Below are 21,207 nucleotides of genomic sequence, written 5' to 3'. Positions count from 1 at the left end.
GGATTTGAAAGGTGTGTTATGTATAAATTAGCTGTCACTTTTTTTCAATCCTGTAATGGAATGATGAGTTGTAATTTGCATAATCCTTTAAGAAGTCAAATTATACTGTCATGTAGCAGACTTAACATGCTAGCTAAGATTTCAGAGCTTTGCAGCTAATTACTATGTACCTTACAGGACAGTTAAATTGAAGTTGAGTCCTCTGCCTTTGCTGCCGTTTGCTTTGTCCATTACTTAACAGAATCTGCATGGTTGGTAACGAGGGGTTGTTACTATTGCTGAAGTAAACACTCTGCTCTGGGGAGGAAAGGCATTTTAATGTATCTTAGCTTGACTGGTAAGCCTTTTGTGGTTTTGTTTGTCTAACACAATAGTCTAAATTGGTGTCTTCCCAAAACTGAAAAAAAAAAAAAGAGCTTTCCAGAAAAGTTATGGAATATTGATAGAAGCAACATTAACTTTTAATTAATCAAATCTCCCTATAGAAAATGTAAAGTAAGGTAAACACAATTTCACTGAAGGCATTAGCCTGTCTGGATATACTTTGCAAATCTACTTTGGTGTGTTTCTGTCTTCAGACTCTTCTTTTGCAGTAGAGTTTTATTACTGAAAAAAGTACACTTTTTCCTTAAACCTCCTATCTGAATACAAGCTGGTGAGTTCTGCTTTTATTTCCTTCTTCAGTTGGTTGTGGAGTGTTTTTTTATTTTTTCATGGTTTCCATTTTATAAAAGATCAAGAAATCCTGGAGCCTGTGGAGGCTGCTCTCTGAAGTGGACAAGAAGTAGATACTGGATGGCACTGGGACTCTTTCTTGTATCTTTGCAACTTTTCTCTGGCTTTATTTCTTGATATTCTTTTGCCTAAATAGTGTTATTATCTTCATCAGAATTAGTGTAATTATAATGTAGAATTGTTTCTGATGGTATTTTTTTTGGAAAATTCTGATTATCTGTGAGTCATAATTACTGAGGCTGTTGGTAGTTGGGTTTCTGTAATTTGTTAAGTGATTTTGTGGCTCTGTTGTGATCCGTGGCTGCTTCGGAGAAAGCCTTTTGCTGTAGAAGAAGGGGGTCCTTTAAGGACCATATAAAGCAGCAGTTGATTGTTGACCATTCAGCCAACTGTTGTTCATTTGTAATTAGGCCAGCATCACCTGTCTAACATTCCTATCTGCTTAGAAGCTGAGGTTTATCAGTTCAAACTCGCGAGAGTGTGGATGGGGTCTCCGGGAATTCAGTCTGTAGCCAGGCTTCTCTTCGAACCGGAGGTGTCATCTGAAGGGCTTGCTCTTTTAAGAATTGGTGTTATTTGTAGTCAAGGTAGACACAGTAGGCAGCACAGCTGTGACTGCCAGGGAAAGTCACTAGGGGGATATTCATAACAAGGAAATATTGGCAAATAAATGATGAAGAAGGGGAGGAAATCCCCAAGATGTTAAATTGGAGCATTGTCACTGAGATGATTAATGGTGCTGTGTATTTTAGTGAAGATACGTATCTGGATTGTCTTGAAACTATAGTGTACATTTAATAGCACCTATAAAAAGGAATTGGTGCATGAGCACACTGAAGAGAAAAGGCCATGGATCCTGACTTTATTTTCCTGAGTGAGTATTTTCTCCAATTAAACCTTTGGCTTCTGGTTATTGGAAAGCTGATGTTAATGTATATTATATATGGGAGTATGTATATTCTATATAATATATTTAATTTTATCAGCATTTATATAGGTTCCCTTCCTAGAGAATTGGAAATGTTTTGTGAAAAAGATAGGTGTCTTGTCAACACTTTTTAGGGGTGAATATTATCAGTAAAAGGGAAATGCTGCCCACTCAGATTTGCTTAGTCATCCTAGGCAGACAGGCCTAGGCTTTAGTACAATTATAAAAAAACATTTCCATCAATTTCTGGTGAAGGAGTGTCTGTCTTAAAAGACCCTCTAGCTTTCTATGTTGAGCCGTGAATATACTGATTCTGTGTAATGAATGATCACTTGCCTTGAGGGATATTTTAACAAAGTTGGCAGATTCAGATTCACCTTTGGGCAGTCACTAAACCTTCTTGGGCCTCAGAAATTACTACTAGTCACATGGCTAGACACAGACAAGAGACATTTAATCCTATCTTCAGTGAGCTTAGCGTCCAGTAGAACACTTTTTCTCAATTTGGGGGGTTCTACTGAAATAGTGGCATTATGAATCCAATTTAATGGATCAAGGTCAGATATTTAAAAAGGAAATAGAAGAGAATAGAAAATTTTGTGCATTGCATATAGGAAGAGTGTGTTTTATCTTGTGAAGCTTCTGGGTTGGTTTTTGTGTGTGTGTGTGTGTACCTAAACTCACATATATGTGTACATGTGTATGTGTACCTAAACTCATATATATGTACATAGGGTGCATTATGCCCTGGAGGAGGGCATGGCAACCCACTCCAGTATTCTTGCCTGGAGAACCCCATGGACAGAGGAGCCTGGTGAGCTGCAGTCCATGAGGTTGCAAAGAGTCAGACATGACCGAGCGACTAAGCACAGCACACAGGGTGCGTTGTGAGGTACAATGCGTTCACCACTGTGTTTTATATATCCAGAATCAGTATAGTAGTTGGTCAGTAAACATGTAAGCACGGTAATGTATGGGTGTTAAGTCAGTAAGTGTTCAAGGTACAGTGGGTTATAAAGCAGTGGTCAGTCTGTGAAAACCGTTCAGGAATGAAAGGCTCCACTGTCTGGTTTTGCATATTTAGGATGTGCCAGAGCCAGCTTGGATGGGCTCACAAGAGCCGACTGTAGGCTTATCGTTCCAACTCTGTGACCCCTGACTTCATGTTGGTAACATGAAATTGGGGAAATTACTTGTGCTATAAAACCTTGGGAAATGCTGCATATCAGATGCTTTCCTATACTCATCTAATTGTTAAATACTTACCATCATGTATCACTTAAGGGGAGTGATATTCTTTCCAACTGTAATTCTATGGCTTCATAATTATTGTTAATTATTTTACATTTTAAAACATTTTGTATGTTGCACTTAGATGTTAGTGGGAATTATTAATATTAAGATAAATAATTATTTTAATAATATTGAAAGTTTAAAGTACATAGAAATATGAAACCTGTGAGTAATTATTTCAAAATGTCCATAATTTATGATTTCAAAATAATTGTTATTCTAGCTTCTTAAATGATTATGACATGGACAGTTTAAGACTTAAGATAGTAATTGGTGATGTTAAATATTTTGGCGAAGGGTAGGAATACAGTGTTTTCGTAAACACTAACCACATTGTAAATACTTTACAAATTTCATTGCTTTATGTTAAACTGTCATTTTGCTAAGTACTATGAGCTTTTAGGTCCCAGATCTGTCTCCCTGTTTTCAGCTCTTTATATCATTTACAATTGTATTTCTGGATTTTAGAGTCCATTTATAAAGTGGTAGATATGATTGGGAGTTGACACAGTTGCTTCTAATTAAAGCAGTTTTTGTTTTCTACTTTCAATCATCAAAGTACAATGGAGAGTCGGGAAAAAAAATACATCCCTCTCCATAATAACTATGATGACTTTAAAATTTATTTTTAAAGAAAGACAAGAAAATATTTGAGTCAGGGGAAAAGAAACTTTCATGGACATGAGGTAGAATTGTGGCAACAAATTCATCAAATCACCTGTGTTTGTGTGGTTGTCAGGAAAGGTAAGTAGGTAGAAAAGTGTCAGCTGACAAAGACCTTTAGGACCTTAAAGTTTGTGATGATCTGTCTACCTAGTTAGACACTACCATAGAGGATTTGAGGAAGACTAGGCATCCTTAAATGACTGTTGCTGAACACAGCTTTAAGAATGAGTCTGGGGAGGCTGGAACTTAAGTTACTGCCATTTATTGAGCCTTTGCTGTATACCATTTTGATAGGCATTGCTGTACTATTTTAATCAAAGGAATTTAAGTCAGGGTTCCTAGTCTCATAGTGCAGCCAAGATTGAGAAGGTATTTGTAATTTACTAGATAGGTATCTTCCCTGGTGGCTCAGAGGGTAAAGAGTCTGCCTGCAATGCCAGAGACCAGGGTTCAATCCCTGGGTCGGGAAGATCCCCTGGAGAAGGGAATGGCAACCATTCCCTTATTTCTGCCTGAAGAATTCCATGGACAGAGCAGCCTGGCAGGCTACAGTCTGTGGGGTCACAACTTAGCGACTAACACACAGACAGGTGTCATCTAAGGATAAGGGAACACTGGCAAATTTGTGGGGGTTTTGTTTCCTACCTTCTCCATCTCAAGCCCATCTTTCTGCTCTGTGAAATTCACTCCACCTGGATACCTGGGTAGTGTTTCATGCTTTGGACTTTCCCCAAAGAGATGGGGCATGCATTTTTGTCTGTCCCTCTTACTGCAGATCAGGTGTTGTTAACTGATACTGTTACTCTTCTCAGGGCCATTCGAATTTTAACAAGCAACTCCGAGCAAAGAACTCAAGCTAAAAATGGTTTTATCCAACAGAATAATTTCAGACACCCCTGTCAGGGATTGGAGAAATTAATATGGGCCTGGAAGAGTAGGGGGTGATTTTTTTCTCTTTCTTGAAAGGAACAAATTCAGAAAGAGGGTGTTCTCCTACTGAGGACTCAAGGCTGGCTTTGGCCAAGAAGTAGGGGTTTGGAATGGGAAGATTTCAGATTCAGAAGAGGGAAGGAATTAACAGGATCCAGGAATAAGAGTTAGGAGAATGAAGACAGAAGAAATTCACCAGTCTTCATCAACTGTATTGTGCCAGACAGTGCCAAACCACTTGCACGTGTCCTCTCAATTAAGGAGAACAAGACAGGTGCCTTGTCAGGCAGTCTGCTGGGGGAGAGATGGTCACCAGTGCTGAAGGGGAGGGAAAGGTCAAGGAGGTTCCAGTGGCAGCAGCAAGTTCTTTTGCTGGTTATTTCACCTGACTGATAGATTGCTATTAAACTGGCACCCCCTCCCCCACCTCACACACATAAGAATAATACATGCCAGTGGTGTTTGGATCAGTAAATACGAAAGAATTGAGAAAAGAGAAATATACAGTAAACTTCATAAAGAGCTCTAATAGAATCTGCATGTTAAACAGACATTGAACTTTGTAGCAAGAACAGCTTCAATAGCCAAATGAATTCTAATTTCCACATCATGCCTTTCAGACCTCAGCATGGTTTCTGGTGGTTTCTCCCAGTTAATTTTAGCATCACACCAATGATTTTGCCTGCAAATGACTTGAAGTGGCATATCTTGGTAATGTGGATGGCATAAATGTATATTATTCAGGGCTAATACCAAACTAGCTTAGAAGGAAATAATTTATTCATTTAACAAAGTGTATTTTGATTGCCACCCACAAGTCAGGTGCTGTTTTACACAAACTTAGTCAAAAATGTCTAAGAAAAGCTCTGCCCTCCAAAAGCGTGGAAGACTGGGAGGTGAATAAGTAATTGGGGTTCCCTGTGAGAGGTGCTTCTAGAGAGGTGAATGTAAACAACGGGAGTGGCACCAAGAAAGAGTTTTTTTTTTTTTAATTTATTTTAATTGGAGGACAGTCACTTTCCAACACTGTGGTGGCCCAGGCACACATTGACATGGATCAGCCACAGGTGCACATACACCTCCCCCATCCCAAGCCCGCCTCCCACCTCCCTCCCTACCCCATCCCTCTGTGTTGTCCCAGAGCACCGGCTTTGAGTCCCCCACTTCATGCATGGAACTTGCACTAGTAGTCTATTTTACATATGGTAACATACATGTTTCAGTGTTATTCTTTCAAATCATCCCACCCTTGCCTCCTCCCACAGAGTCCAATAGTCTGTTCTTTACATCTGTATCTCTCTTTTTTTTTTAATTTATTTTAAAATTATTTATTTATTTATTAAAAACGAATTAATTTATTTTAATTGGAGGCTAATTACTTTACAATATTGTAGTGGTTTTTGCCATACATTGACATGAATCAACCATGGGTGTACATGTCTTCCCCATCCTGAATCCCACCTCCAACCTCCCTCCCCATCCCATCCCTCAGGGTCATCCTAGTGTACCAGCCCCGAGCACCCTGTCTCATGCATTGAACCTGGACTGGTGATCTGTTACATATATGACAATATACATGTTTCAATGCTATTCTCTCAAATCATCTCACCCTTGCCTTCTCCCACCAAAACAGCCCAAAAGACTATTCTTTACATCTGTGTCTCTTTTGCTGTCTCGTATATAGGGTCATGGTTACCATCTTTCTAAATTCCATGTATGTATGCATTAGTATACTGTATTGGTGTTCTTCTTTCTGACTTACTTCACTCTGTATAATAGGCTCCAGTTTCATCCACCTCATTAGAATGGATTCAAATGCATTCTTTTTAATGGCTGAGTAATATTCCATTGTGTATATGTACCACAGCTTTCATATCCATTCTTCTGCTGATGGACATTTAAGTTGCTTCCATGTCCTGGCTATTATAAACTATTATAAACAGTGCTGTGATGAACATTGGGGTACACGTGTCTGTTTCAATTCTGGTTGCCTCAGTGTGTATGCCCAGCAGTGGGATTGCTGGGTCATATGGCAGTTCTATTTCCAGTTTTTTAAGGAATCTCCACACTGTTCTCCATAGTGGCTGTACTAGTTTGCATTCCCACCAACAGTGTAAGAGGGTTTCCTGCATCTAGGATTGTCGTTACCATCTTGAATTATTTTTAATAATCAAGATGGGCTCTGGAGTCTTGATGGTGGAGGAGATAGCTGATTTGGGGGAGAGGTGCTTGAAGTGGTGATTTGGGCCCAAAGATGGGTATTTATGGTGTTGGTGTTTAGTTGCTAAAGTTGTGTCGGACTCTTTGAGACCCCGGTGTAGCAAATCACAAATAGCACTTGTGAGGAGTGGAGGGCTGGGGAGGAAGGACAGTTGAAGTTGGAGAAGGAGGGGTGGCAAAGGCATCAGGTAGACTGCTTCCCCTGTGCAGTCCTGGGCAGGTTTTCAGGAGGGGCAAGGGTAGAACAGACTGTCTGTTAGAGCGAGTAGCTCTGGAAGCAACTTAGACCCGGGGCAGGAAACCTGCCACGGGAGTGGCCCACAGCCTCAGCGCCTCCTCTGTTTAGAAAGTGACTTAGTGTGCTTTGCAGGAAGAATGTGCAGTCATCCTGTGTTTGTTAGTTTGAACTTATTTTCTATTTATAAACATCTTGGAGGACTCTCCCAATGTGCAATCCAGTTCAGGACCAGTCCACGAATTGACTGCTTTTCTTGGCTTGAGGTACTCCGTATTTGCCTTTCTCCTCACAGGCCACTTGTAATTCAAGATAAAGGAATGCCAGAGAGTAAAAATGGACAGGCACAGGAGGCGTGATTTAAAATGAAAGAATATTAATTGGCTTCACCGGAGTGTATATTTTCATTATGAGAGAAGTGACTGCCTGGATTTTTAAAAAATAATTGGTTACTGACACACCTGCAGTATGTATGAGAACTCTAGAAACTTGAGAACAGAAAGTAAAGGTCAAGTTAGAGGAAAAGAGCGACAATGAGCCTTTTGTAGGCATGCTGTTCAAGTACAGTGTTCAAAATCGCTAACGCGTGGTTTCAGAGAGGGACAGAGACTAATGTCCTTGTGCACAGATTTAAAAAATAATAGAGCAAACTTATGCTTATACATAAACTGTGGATTTAACAAATTCTCTTCACCTTAAGAACAGCTTGTGCTGTGTGTTGAGTCTGTAAATGTGTCTTTAGTGAATTTTTGGACTTAGTTTATGCCGTAGAATAGAAGAATTATGCCTTGGTCTAATTAGGTCCACTAGTTCATGCAATAATATTTAATCATTACTGGAGGAAATGTATCTGAGTTTGATCTAGCCCTATGGTTGTCTGTTAGATGTAGGACAGTGGCTAAGTTACTTTTTAAGCTTCTGTTGTCTTATCTCTAAAATGGAGGCAAAAATATTTATTTCACAGTTGGTTTTGAGGATCAATGTGATGATGAAGATAGTTATAATGTTTTACCAGATGCTGATTTCTGGCAGTGGACTAATAGCTTAACATACATTTTTAAGTTTTTACAATAAACACAGGCACTGTGTGTGATTATTACCACTATTTTACAGTTAACAGCGGCTTATAGAATAGCTCACTCAGGCTTAAGAAGGTAGGATATAGTGGGATTGGATCAGCATCACTAAACTATGGCTCACTGGCCACACCTGTTCCCCTTTCCTGCTGCCTGTTTTTATAAATAAAGTTTTATTAGAACACTGCTATATCTAACCACTTAAGCATTATCTATAGCTGTTTTTGTGCTCTAATGGCACAGTTGAATAGTGGTTATGGAGACCATATGGGATACAAAACCTCAAATGTTTCCTTTTTGTGGCTCTTTACAGAAAAAGTTTGGTGGTGGTGGTTTAGTCCCTAAGTTGTGTCTGACTCTTGCCATCCTGTGAACTATAGCCCACCATGCTCCTCTGTCCATGGGATTTCCCAGACAAGAATACTGGAGTGGGTTGCTGACCCCTGCATTAGACCTCAGTCTGTCTGACTTCAGAGGGTAAGGTCTAAGCTACAAAAACACTTCCTGTAGTTTTTGGCATATAGTAAAAACTCACTAAATGAGCTGTACTGTTACTCATCTAACTTAGGGTACGACTATTTACCACCTAGAGCTCTTGTTTGCAAAATGGAAATAGTCATTCAACCTCCAGCCAGATAAACAATTATGACTGTGGAAATGTTAAGGAATTGAAAGGTCCTAAAGGAACATATCCTTTAGCATATACATAACTTTAACATACACATTGACTTGTATGTTAAATTTGTTGTTTGTTACTGTGTGTTACATAAATAAATGCAAGGATTTTCACTTTCATAGCGTTCAGAATACAGTATTCCATTATAAGGAGTGCTTGTGAACTTTAGTGGATATTCAGGATCACTGTTTAATTTCCTACACCAGAAAATTTCATATGCTTAGGAAAATTTATATTTTCTTTAATTTCCAATGAAAAAGACATTAAAATATTGTGGAAATGTCACTTAGTATTATGATCTGTGTTGAAACTATGCATAAGCCTACAGCAGAAAAATGCAACAAGATTTTTTAAATCCACTTAAATGAGAAGGTATGTAGTTAGCATGCTCCTTTAATAGTCTTTCCAGCAACAGAGAGAAGAGATTGTGGTTTCAGTGTTACTCAGAAATTTTATTTCCATGTATTTGTCTAGTGACTCAGGGAATTCCCTGTCCTCTGTTCAGTGATGACCTTGGATTTGTGTTACTTTGGACCTTATTGAGTATACTGTGGAAGGCCATCAACTTGTGTTGGGGGGAATATTCTTGAAATTATATTTCTTTAAGCCCATGGCTCTGGGTTGGTGGACTCGGGGGAGGCAATTCCTAGACTAGTTATTGTTTTCTCTTGGAAAGGCTCTTTTTGAATAGAGATGTAACACATTTCATTGCAGAACTTATAGAAAATACATATAAACCTAAAGAAAAAAAAAATCATTTGTACTTGCACCACCCATGGACAGCCACTATTAACAATTTGGTGGTTATCCTTGTATGTATTTGTGTATATATGCATGTCATCTTCGATAGATGTATGTCCATGAATATAGGTTTTCCTTGTGAATCCATCCACAGGTTGCCCTAGCTAGGAAATACCTGGGGCCAAGTGTTCTAACTTGTACGCAAGCAACTTATTTAAGGGAAGTTGGAAACTATAGTCAGTTTCCATATAGAAACTACTCTCTGCAGAAATTTTGCTTTCTTACACTATATATATCTATATATAGAGATATACATATATACTCTTTTCTGTTGTGGTTTGTGTTTCCTTTTTGAACTTTTATTACTTTCTTATGTGGGGAATTTAAATTCTTTTGTTAGAAAAAAACAAGAACTCCAGCAAGCACTAGTGATAAAATTTTTGGCAGAAAAATCCTTCTCTATCCTGCCAATAATTTAATCTACAGAGTCCACATAGAAAGGTAGAAAGTTGTAGAATGAAGCTAATTGTGAGGGGGTATGGTGGACTCGAAACATACAGCTTTTTAGGTCAGAATATGTACATGTGTGAGAAGTTAAGAAGTAACCGTTATGTGATTAGATAGAGCCTTTTGGCTGCTTTACAAACTCATTTTCTCACATGCCACGTCTGCTGCATCATTCCTTACGTTGCTTAAAAAGAGAATTCTACTTACTGTGTTCAGCATTGAGATGTTTTCTTCTAGTTCTCAAAGCAGAGAGAAGTCTGGTTTCTGGGACGATTTTCAATGACCAGAGTGTAAGAAAAGTATTCTTGAGTGATTTTCCGTTGGCAAACCTGAGACCTTTGTGATTCATGTATCAATCAGGATTCTTTGAAACTGAGTGCTTGATATTTATGCAATTTAAATAGACTATCATTGTATCTTATTTAAAACCTAATTTCCCTTCCCTACCTTCAGTTCAGCTGTAAAGACTGCAATAAATACAGTAGTATTTATATAGAAGATTTTATATTAATATATAGTGATATATTAATATATCACTCTTTGCTTTGACTCCTAAGAAACCGATGATGAAAGATCTGTTTCTTTCTCTAGCAGTTCTCATAACTTGCATTTCAACCAACATAAGCTCCCAGAAGAGCCTCATTTCTTTGAGTACTGTCTGTCAGGGGTGCTCAGAGTGAAGCACAGCCAGTCTCATGCCTTGGCCTTGCAGCCAGTAGAGGTGCACAATCTTTTTGATTCTTTGCTTTGCTTCTGTTCTGCAACTACACTAATGAAACTGTTTTAGGAGTGAAATTGAGTTGGCCTGACTCTGCTGGGCACAGTCTCCCAAGCCTTTAGACACTAGCTGGATCTCCTGGTGAAGAACTACATTTGCAGGGCAGGATTCCCCAGCCATCAGAAAGCAGAGCATTCCTATGAGAGCTTTTGTAAGACAAAATGATGTAAAGCAAAGCAGCAGTTACCTTAGGACCCATTTTGTTAACAGATACACAAAATGAATGGAGATGAAGACAGATGCTCACACACACAGTTCAGAGCTACGAGGGCTTGATGCCGAGATGCTGAGCGTAGTTCCTGGGGAAGGAGGCTGGTGGTGCCTCTCGCTGCTCACACCGTGTGCTGCCTGTAACGGCTCACTGCAAAACAAACACTGACGGCTATTTTTGCTTTTGCCTTTTCCCCTAAATGTGAAAGTCCTCTTCTGATTTCTTTCAGTTATTAAAACAGGTACAAATGTAGTCTTTCATAAAAGCAAAGTGATATAAAGGAAATTTCAGAAAAGTGAGGAATATCTGTAATAGCAGGCCCGTCTTTGCTCACTTCCAGGGAGGCAGCGTGCTTTTCTAGGGACTGCCTCACTACTTGATAGCTTGCAAGGGGCAAATAAGCAGCAGCTCTAATTCTCAGCCCCTGGAGAAATTCATCAGGTGTCCTACGTCTTGAATTAATATCAGGGAAAGCAGTGGTGGTCATGTCACCATGTTTTTAAAGAGCAGAGGTTTGGAGACACATCCACTGGGGATAAAGGTGGAGAGTAGGGGGAATTGCTGAGTTCTTGATGATCTATAAATTCATCTAATAGCAAGATTGTTTACCCCCTTCTCTGAATGCTGCTTGCCCAGAGCTAATAACAATTTATATGAGGCTGGTAGGAATAAAGAATGCTATTTTTGTTTTTAATTTATCACACTTGTGAAATGCCTTTGGGAAGGGAAGACGAAACTGAAATTATGGGCCAGCAGATTTTAAGTAGTGTATTTTTTTTTTTAATAAGGATTTAGTGACAGATTTGGTTCACTTGCCCCACAAATACCTTTATTGGCTTTGTTCAGGAGAAACTTGAAGGACACAAATGATTGCTGTGGTACAGTGTGTCCTCAAAAATCGAGGTCTGTGACATAGACAATACAGCTGCATTTATTCTGCAATCAAAGGGGATACTCACGGATGCTGAGGTCTTTCCTTTTGAGGCTAAATTGATCCTTCTAGGGACAAAAGTTTTAACTCTTGATAGTGAAGTTAGGTTTCATTTTCACCATTCTTGCCTCTATGTTGGCTGGTTTTCCATATGCAGTAACCGATCTGATATCAGAAGGAAATGGAGGAACAGATTCCAACTGTGGTGTTCTGTGGTCTTTAGGCATTGTGGTAACTGACCCGAACAACCATTTTTGAAATAAGTAAGTAGTGTACTCATTTTGCACTCAAGAAAATAAAGGCCCAGAGGTGGTAGGCCAGTTGCTCAAGTTTACACAGATGGTAAGGTTCAGTCTGGTAGCTTATTTATAGCAGAATAATCTGAGTCAGTCTGGCCCAGCAGTTTATCCCCTTTGAACAGAATGATATGGCCTCTTGGAGCAGGATGACAGTTTTCCACAGAATCATTCATCGTCTAGTGAAGGATGGTCCCGAAATCTATTTCTGCAAAAGAATTAGACACTGAGGAACCTAAAGCCTTACCTGTAGAGGAGGACAGGTTCTTGTATTTGAACATTTTAGGCACTTAAACACTCAGTGTCCTCTGTATGCCCAGCTGTGTGCTCTCTAGTATGGGGTCAATTAGGTCTCTCCTTTGGCAATTCCATCTGCTCCTACACTGCAGTTATCACAGAAATGGATAAATCCAAAACTTTTGTTATCAAGCCCTGAGTGTGTGCTAAGTGGCTTCAGTCATGTCGGACTCTTTGCGACCCTCTGGACTGTAGCCCACCAGGTTCCTCTGTCCATGGGGATTCTCCAGGCAAGAATACTGGAGTGGGTTGCCATGCCGTCCTCCAGGCAATCTTCCCAACCCAGGGATCAATGTCTCCTGCATTGCAGGCAGATTCCTTACCACTGAGCAATGGGGAAAAGCCGCCATATCAAGCCCTACCTCTTTCCAAGTTCACATTTTGTATTTCCAAACTCTTGATGTCTCTACTTGTGATCTACTTTATATCAACAACCTCTGCATATAAAGACCAACAAATTTGTAAACTCTACATGGTCATTCCCAATTAATCGTCAAAGAAACCCAGTAAACTGTGTTTTATCTCTATTTTACATGGAGAAAATCCTCAGCCAACCAAACTAAAAGAACCCTTAAGAAATTTGAAGAATTTTACAGGGTGGCTGTATGGCCTGGCCTTCCTACAAAGAAAGGCTTTCCTGATCTCCAGTCTAGAGCTCTTTCCTGGACACGGTAGCCGTTCTCCAAGAAAAGAATGCCACACCTTCCTTAGAATGTTCCCCTTCACCTGACACTTCTTTTGCTTTATCTTAAATTTTCTAGTTGTTCAGGCTTTCTTTTGAAATCTTCTCTTCTACCTCTCTGTAGTCTGAAATATCCTGCTTGTAGCATGATTTAATGGAGAAGGCAGTGGCACCCCACTTCAGTACTCTTGCCTGGAAAATCCCATGGATGGAGGAGCCTGGTAGGCTGCAGTCCATGGGGTCACGAAGAGTTGGACATGACTGAGCGACTTCACTTTCACTTTTCACTTTCATGCATTGGAGAAGGAAATGGCAACCCACTCCAGTGTTCTTGCCTGGAGAATCCCAGGAACGGGGGAGCCTGGTGGGCTGCTGTCTATGGGGTCACACAGAGTCAGACACGACTGAAGCGATTTAGCAGCAGCAGGAGCAGCATGATTTAAAAATAATTCTCCTATTTTTCCATGTCCTTAATTTAAGCTCTTATTTCATGCCTAGATTGTTGCAGTCTCTTCCTTAGTCATCTTATCTTCCATTTCATTAGTTTTATTAAGTTAAATACTTGAGTCTACCGTACACAAAATACCTTGCAAGGCAATACAGATTTTCATTTCTGGGCCACCTTATTAATAATTATCAGATTAAAATAATGTTTCTAGCATATTTTCTTGCTCACAATCTTGACTGTTCATTCTTACCACATGGTGTCTACAACGTATTGTTTAAACTGCCCTCCACCTCCTAGTCTTGCTCTAGACTGCCTCTGCTTTTCCCCCAAGGTCTTTCTCAACACAAACTCTCTGCTCCTGTCTGTGAAACATGTCCACTTGTGTTAGGTACAACGCATATACTATCTCTGTGCCTTTGCTTTATCCATAGTGGTTTATTTCCTTTCCTAATTCAGCACATTGATTGGGCACATTCTATAACCAGAAGCTATTGTTTGGGGTAGATCTGTGAACAAAGACCAAAATCTTCACCTTCCCAGTTGGAGACAGGCAATAAGCAATAAATGTTGAAAACCAAGTAGATCACATAGTCTCTGTTAGGCGGTGGTCAGTGCTATGGAAGAAAAATATTGGTTAAGAAGAAATTAGGAATGCTGGGGTGATCTTTTGTTATGGTTTCAGATAGGTGAGGCTCCATTTTAACATATGACATTTCCCTCTAAGGATGTGAAAGAGTTAGGCATCTGTTGCAATCCCATGGACTATACAGTCCATAGAATTCTCCGGGCCAGAATACTAGAGTGTGTAGCCTATCCCTTCTCCAGCAGATCTTCCCGACCTAGGAATTGAACCAGGGTCTCCTACATTGCAGGTGGATTCTTTACCAACTGAGCTACCAGGGAAGCCTCTGGATAGGCAGGGGAAGATATTCCAGAGAGAGCAAAGGCTCTGAAGTGCAAAGTTTCTTGATGTGTTCAAAGACCACAAGGACATTGGGGTCTGCATGAGCAGGGAGGATGGTAGCAGGACACAGGTCAGTGAGGTAATAGGAGCCCACACATAGACCCCTGGCAGGCCACGTAAGGATTTTGGCTTTTACTCTACTTCAAATAGGGCCTTGGGGAAATTTTTGAATTGAGGAGTAATGGGATATCATTTAATTTTTAGAATCAGTCTGACAGCTAGCTGAGCATATGCTGTGGGGGATGAGGGTAGAAGAAGGGAACCAGCTGGGAGACTACGACCATCAGCAAGGTGACTCATACCAATGGTGTACAAGTGGAGGTGTGAGGAGTCTTAGGATTCTGATCTAATCTGAAGGGAGAGCCAACAGGATTTCTGATGCAGTGGATTGAGGGGAGGATGCAGAAGAGAGGGGGGTCAATACTGAGTCCAAGATTAAATCTGTACTAGTCATTTACTCTGTATCACATATTTGGGGGAAGTTGATCATATATATGCTAATATATACCTTTTAGAAACTCATTCATAAAGTGGTGAGGCGTGACATACAAAAGTTAAAAGTCTGTGTGGGTGTATGTTTGGATAATATCTTCTCAATAAAATTGTGAGTTCCTTAAAGCTATTAATTCATTCTTCACTCCACAAGCCTTCTTAAGGAGATTGTTAAAGGCCAGTGGTTGTCTTACGGTCTCAGTAGTGCTAAAGGCATTAGAGGCAACTTCAGTGTAGAGGGTAAGTGCACAGGCTCTGATGGAGATGGATGTGTGCAAACCCTAGTGCCACTATTTTCTGTTGAGTGATCTTAAATAAGTTACATAAGCTCTTTGTTCCCCATTTTTCCCATCTGAGTAATGATAATAGTCCCTCTCTTAGGGTTTATCATGGGGAATAAGTATATTAATACATGTAAAGTACTTAGAACAATGCCTGGCACATACTAAGTGCTCAAATACTGTGTACTATACCTAAGTAAATGTTCAGGAAAATGAAAGAGGGTTCATATTTGGAATGACTTTCATCCCTTAAGTGCCTGTATTTAAACCTGCCAAGCTGTGTTAATAATGTAAATAATAAGATCTTGTATTAAGCCTTGCTCTCTAGCTGGTGGTTACAAAATAAAATGGAAGAATTGTATTATGATCAGTCTGGTTATCTGTTTCTCTTCAGGGGTGGATATGGAGTCTGGTCAGCATTCTTTTCTGGGGTGCGTTTGATTGACAGACTGACAGACAGCGTTTAAATGCCTAACATGTAAAAAGATGAATGTTTTCTTATTTTTTAGCTTAAAATGTTGAATGTGTATTAAAATGAGAAAGATCATTTTCAGGATAGATATGACTCTCCTAGTACGTAAAAGCAAGGAGATCACATCAAGAAGGGAATATTATTTTTTTTTGCCCAAGTACAGGAAATTACTATTTTCCCCTCCATGTTTATGTTTTGATACCTAATATCCCGTTATTTTTCCCCTCATGTGGTTGTTCATCCTTTCATGCCTCTTGATATCAGCAGCTAATTTGTCCTCCAAATCCAGGAAGGAGCAATGGAACTCACACAGACAATTTTAGTATCAGGGTATTTTGAAGAGCAGCTTAATTTGGCTTTCATTGTGCCTGGTACTCCAGCAAGGCACTCAGGTTCTGTTTGAGCTCAGTATTCGTGATCCCACTGTATACATCCTGGATGGCCATGCAGACAGTGGCTGTCAATGAGTAACAGGTAAATATTGAACAGGGAAGCCCTTCTGATTAACTTTGTGGATCATTATTTGAAAGTAGCTTGCCGTGGAACAGCTCCATCACTCATAATCATAGCATGTGGCACGGGGGCTCCTGGTTGGAAAGCTAAGGCTGTATTTGTTGTTCTGTACCTGGTCGTGCATTCATGCCATGCTGGACTAACTAAAACTATCCAATGAACAAAATGGTGACTATTTAGCACAATAGGAATGTAAGATATTTAAGATGATAAATCTCAGAGAATGCTCAAGAGAGACCTTGTGCTATGTTGATATAAACATATGAAAGCATACTTTTAATAACTTTTTGAAGTATATAATGATATGGGTGCTCTTTTTTTTTAATCCAAACTTAGAAGTCTTTTTTCTAATGTGGAATTTAGATAGTTATGGCAGACTGAAAGTGAATTTTTGGTCTCGTGTATGCTGAAAATAAGTGATTTCAGCATCTGTTCTCTTTCTTAGATTTAGTCCATACCAATTAACAGGCACAAATTGCCCTCATGAGACCTTGACCCAGGAGGTAGTTCCATAATCTCTTTGCTGTTTGTTAAGTGATTCAGATCCAACCTTTGAACTTCATGGTAAATTGTTTATCATTATTTGGAATAACACCATTATTATTTTTGAGATTCCATGAGAGAATATGCATAGAACTTGGTAAATAAGACATAAATGGGATTGGATAAAAAAGGATGGTTTTCAGCTCTCAAGAAACATTTTTAGGTCAACATTTACCTGATTATAATAGAAAGATACAGAAAAGCCATGATTAGATTTTTTTCATGATTAGATTTTTCATCATCTTCAGGAGAGACCCAATTCAGTGGCTAAATAGGCAATTTCCAAAAAGTTTTCATAAAGTTCAATTTTGGAGTCAATCTCTTAGTTGGGTCTTTTCTGTTGAAATATAGAAAGGTTCAGAGAACTAAGTGCAGTAATTAAAATTATTAAATAAGTAAGTAACTGTTAGTCGCTCAGTCATGCCCGACTCTTTGTGACTCCATGGACTGCGGCCCACCAGGCTCCTGTGTCCATGAGATTTTCCAGGCAAGGATACTGGAGTGGGTTGCCATTTCCCTCTCCAGGGGATCTTCCCAACCCAGGGATCGAACCCGGGTCTCCTGCACTGCAGGCAGATTCTTTACCGACTGAGCTACAAGGGAAACCCTAAAATTATTAAAATAACCAATAAAACCCTATATCCTATTCTAGAACAATAGTTAAAAGTAGGCATTTTATTATGTTTTAAATGTAATTATTTTTCAGTTCAGTTCAGTTGCTCAGTCGTGTCCAACTCTTTGCGACCCCATGAATTATTTTAAACTTCCTTATTATATGGATTAATACCATTGTTACCTGCTGTTAAACATTTATGAACCACAAAAGTGACACACAAAAAAATTAAAGAATGTTTATTAAAGAATGGAGTCTTAATTTTATATGTCACTTAAGTGTTAATCTCATGCAACCTAGTCAAAATAATAACAGCCAAAAAACTAAAAACAAATTTATTCTGAAAATTAGTTGAACAAGAAGTACACTATAGAGTAGTTATGCTGACTAGAATTGTAAACTACATGTTTCCATCACATTTTGAGGAAGAGATTCTATTATGTTTTGGTATCTATTTAGACACGTGATACAATTTTGCTTTTAAATGAACAGTGGAAAATATTAATATTCTTGTTCTTAAATTGTAATGTTCTGCACTCATTGGGAATACCTCCTCCCCAAAACAAAACAGGAAAGGATTTAAATTTTCATTTAAAAAATAGTCTTGATTGGACAAGTATTACTCACAAAGTAATACATTAGAAATCACTGTATTATGAAATTTAGACAAACCTATAATATGCATGCAAAGTACACAATAAACTGCAAAGCTGGCATAACAAACATGAAATTTCCTTGCAATAGAAAAATAATGAGTACTTAAAAAGCAGTATGGGCTACTGTACTTATGTGTCTTCCCCCAGGGGTCTCAGAATCTAAATTTGGATTAGGTTCCAAGTGAACATGTGTTGGGTGGGCCTGTCCTAACCCACACCACAAAGCTAGAACATAATTTGACATAAGTCTTTGTTTAGAACTGGAACAAGGGGGATGCCGTGGGTCAGGCTGGAATTGGCAGGACTATGTGGAAATGTGCCCACGTGGCATGGTATCTAGCAGAGCTGGTATTCCTAGGCCTTTAGTTTTCATGAAATTCCAGGGAGTGAATTCAATACCCAGTCTCTGCCTTTATAGAATAGGAACCTTGGGACACTGTATTCTTTTGTGTATACTTATTTGTGATCCATATTATAATTGGTATTTTCATTATAAGAAAAATTATAAAAATGAACATATATTATAAAACATTTTAATTTAGAAATTTCCTGATAATTTCTATAACTTAAAAAATTTTGTTTTATACCCCAACTAAATGAACTAAACATGGATTTTTAACATGATGCTTATATCATTGCTAGCTTTATTTAATATTCCATTTTAGTTAGTAGGTGAATTTGGTAATGTTTGAAGGGAAATGGAATATCTTGGGAATAGATATGGTAGTTTTGGGGCTTCCCAGATAGCTAAGTTGGTAAAGAATCCACCTGCAATGCAGGAGACCCTGGTTCGATTCCTGGGCTGGGAAGATCCCCTGGAGAAGGGATAGGCTACCCACTCTGGTGTTCTTGGGCTTCCCTTTTGGCTCAGCTGGTAAAGAATCTGCCTGCAATGTGGGAGACCTGGGTTCGATCCCTGGGTTGGGAAGATCCCCTGGAGAAGGAAAGGCTACCCACTCCAGTATTCTTGCCTGGAGAATTCCGTGGACTGTATAGTCCATGAGGTCGCAAAGAATCAGACACGACTGAGCAACTTTCACTTCACTTCATGTTAGTTTTGAAAGTTATTTGGCTCCATTCAGGGACAAATGTTCATTTGTCAAAGAAAAATTTATTATCTCTTTGAGGAATGTCTACAGATTCTCACAATTTCAAGTAAGCTTCAGGCTATGAGTGGAACTCAGAATAATTTGATTCAATAAATATGTACTGAATACCTACTAAGTACCAGGCAATGTTCTACACCCTGGGTATTCAGTGGTAAACAGGAGATCAAAAATCCCTATAGCATAGAGTTTAAACTTGACCAAAGAGGGCAGACAATAAGCAGATACATATATAATTTTTAAAAGATAGTTCTTTGTAGTATGAAAGAAATTAAATCAGGACAAGAGGATGGAATAGGGTTTCCCGGGTAGCTCAGCATTAAAGAACCTGCCTGCCAATGCAGGAGACGCAGGAAATGCTGGTTCGATCCTTGAGTCGGGAGGATCCCCTGGAGAAGGAAATGGCAACCCACTCCAGTATTCTTGCCTGGAAAATCCTATGGATAGAGGGGCCTCGCAGGCTACAGTCCTTGCGATCACAAAGATTTGGACGTGACTGAGCATGTGTGCAAGGGTATGGAATATGACAAGTGTTTTCCTTACAAGACAATGTTCAGTGTCTTAAGAATGGTGTAAGTCTCTCAGTTCTCTGCAAGTCCAGGAGAACAAGATCCTTTATGGCTGCGGGGAATTGGGAAACGCTATTGGAGGAAGATGAGACTTAAGCTGGCCCTTGTTGGATGAGAATGAACAAGTCACATTTGCATATGACAGAGGATGGAAATAAGAATTTCTGTCTGGTGTTTGCTAGAAATGAGAAGGATTTATGGGACCTTGAAGGAGAAGAGAGGAATTTGGATTTGGCCTTTTATATGGTTTCAATAAACTGAAGGGTTTGGGCTGAATAATAGTGGAGTATGTGGGATTTTTCTAGCCTCATGTTTGCATGAAGTGAATGAGAAAGAGGCCAGCTGACAGACTGTTATGACACTCGAACTGAGAAGACTGTAAATTTTTTATTTGGGCAAACTGACTATTTCAAGATTTATTTAAGGGCTACTAGGTGAACATAGGTTTAGGGTGGTGGATCATGTGATTTCCTGGCTCAGGAAAGTGATTTGCAGACCAGAGAATTTGAGTATCACTGTTCTGGGTCCAATATGCTGGCTGTGGTTTACATAATTACCTATGTCCTTCAATAGGATTTGACCAGGAAATACTTTAAAAATTACATATATGGATGGAGCACCAAGAAGAACTCATCAGATAATGAATGGCTGGGGGCATAAATAGGTAGCTAGAAATAGTTCCATAGATGAATGACTTATTAAAAGAAATGGCCACCATTTAACCCATGTCTTATAAGAAACAAATACACGTTAACATTATAGGATAGGGATAGATAACGTAAACTGCTGCTGCTGCTGCTGCTAAGTCACTTTAGTCGTGTCCGACTCTGTGCCACCCCAAAGATGGCAGCCCACCAGGCTTCCCCGTCCCTGGGATTCTCCAGGCAAGAACACTGGAGTGGGTTGCCATTTCCTTCTCCAATGTGTGAAAGTGAAAAGTGAAAGGGAAGTTGCTCGGTCGTGTCCGACTCCTAGCATCCCCATGGACTGCAGCCTACCAGGCTCCTCAGTCCATGGGATTTTCCAGGCAAGAGTACTGGAGTGGGGTGCCATTGCCTTCTCCGATAACGTAGACTGGTGCTCAGCAAATAGTGACCTTCAGCTCTGTTTGTTAGTAAATGTTGCCTGTGAATCAAGGTGCTAGTCAAACATAGCACATGGCATGTTGCAGGTGATGGTGCAGAGATGACACATCCCTTTTTAAAAAGATAGATCACTGAATGAGAACGAAGATATGGATATGTCTGCTAATGACAGAACCAGCTTGTGTGATTAGTATTCATTTTTTGACAGCCACCATATTGACAGGAGGTTTTCCATAACATTTTTCTAATCTGTTGACTATGAA

At 39.4% G+C, this 21,207-nt stretch overlaps 1 protein-coding gene across 4 annotated transcripts in view; it reads left to right on the top strand.

Annotated features, from left to right (window-relative positions):
- Positions 1-21,207, top strand: part of NPAS3 (neuronal PAS domain protein 3) — a 958,674-nt gene that overhangs the window by 129,653 nt on the left and 807,814 nt on the right. The window lies entirely within an intron of this gene.

This window comes from Bos grunniens, chromosome 21, assembly GCF_055505025.1.
Source record: "Bos grunniens cultivar Pamir isolate PY7600 chromosome 21, Bosgru_T2T1.0, whole genome shotgun sequence".
NCBI classification, from domain to species: domain Eukaryota; kingdom Metazoa; phylum Chordata; class Mammalia; order Artiodactyla; family Bovidae; genus Bos; species Bos grunniens.
This window is presented reverse-complemented; position numbering and strand designations above follow the sequence as displayed.